Source organism: Capsicum annuum, chromosome 12 (genome assembly GCF_002878395.1).
Source record: "Capsicum annuum cultivar UCD-10X-F1 chromosome 12, UCD10Xv1.1, whole genome shotgun sequence".
Classification (NCBI taxonomy): Eukaryota; Viridiplantae; Streptophyta; class Magnoliopsida; order Solanales; family Solanaceae; genus Capsicum; species Capsicum annuum.
Genome location: NC_061122.1, coordinates 228,213,234 through 228,214,618, shown reverse-complemented (window position 1 = coordinate 228,214,618; position 1,385 = coordinate 228,213,234). Strand labels below are relative to the sequence as shown.

Sequence of the window (1,385 nt, the reverse complement as noted above, 5' to 3'; positions counted from 1 at the left end):
ACTGACGTTTGAACATTTGTTAGTGTTCCTGGAGTTTAATTTGAAATGTAAGGTTATTAGATAGGATTTGTTCATTGACTTTGAGTTCGCTGCTCCTTAATCTTTTCCTCAAACAAAAAACTTCCCACAGCAGATTTGTCTTAAATCTTAAGTGCATAAAATAGAAAGAATTAGTGAACAAATTCAATGTTAAGTCCAACTATAATAAAGATTGGTTAATTACATGCACACAGGTTGTCGATGAAATGTCTCCACAAGAAAATTTTGTTTAAGAATTGGACAGGGGCCGCACGAATGCAAGTCCTCACTGCCAAAATTAAAACGTAGGCTCAACCACTTGGGTTGACCTTAGGCGGCCGCCCCTCCAAAGTGCAATGGAAGTCACCAACCTAGGCCATGTGCCTTGTTGATTGCCCATTGACCACGTCATGGAAATTATGTTTCCTCGAAGATCCTTCTAATGCATTTAACGCCCTCCAACTCCTGGTTTTTTGTTGTGTTAGTCGATGAGGGACATCTTAAGATTATGCTGTCGTCAAATGTTTTTCTGAAATAATTAATACACTACTAATCTACTTCCCTTTTTGAATGAATAGCTACTGAATTTCCCTTGCTTTCCTTTCTTCCCCTCTATGTAATGCAACACACAAGATATGTTTCAGAAGATCGGAAATTTTGCAGAATTAATGAAATTAGATAGAGATTAGTCTGATTTTTGTGGTCATAAGAATGCCATAAAAGTTATATGTTTTTTGAAACTTTTGAGTTTGAACATGTCATATAATCACGTTTAGCTATAAGGAGGTGGTTGATCTGTGATAAAATTCTCATTGACAGCTTTCATCTCTTTGCCAACTCATTCAGATGCATAGAAGGTGACTAGCACGCCCTTGCTAGCAAAGCGCTTCGCTAGTCTAAGAAGAGGGTTAACAATGCCTTGACCTGTAAATGCAACAAGAAAGACACGGACAAGACTGCTTTCGTGTTTTGTGATGCAGAATCCATTTTTCGTCAATTGATGTTTCAGTAGGCATGAAGATCGATCCCCTATTTAATATAACTTCAAGCTGCAAACCTGCAAATTACAAAATGCATGCATCTTACTTGTCAAATCGTGTGAGATTTTTCATGTAGGACACGCGTGTCTACTTTTCAACTTATTGATCGTTGTGTCTACTTGTACGCATTTAAAGTTGGAGTGCATAGGTGCCTGCTCAGGCCAAGTTAAAGGCATGTTTATGTTTTATGCCTTTAAACTTCAACTAACTAGTTTGTATACTTGTCAACGGACGTCACGACCAGTGGTGGTTGAAACTTAGAAGGTGTTAAAGAAAGTAAATCATGTATTAGTTTTGGTATTACTAATATCTTGTTTGATGTACTTT

The 1,385-nt window shown here is 37.3% G+C and overlaps 1 non-coding gene across 1 annotated transcript; it reads right to left on the bottom strand.

Moving 5' to 3' along the window:
- Positions 1-279: 279 nt before the first annotated feature.
- On the bottom strand, positions 280-439 carry LOC124889976. The gene has a single exon (XR_007048887.1). It is a non-coding gene; the product is annotated as a U1 spliceosomal RNA (small nuclear RNA).
- Between the last annotated feature and the right edge of the window lie 946 nt (positions 440-1,385).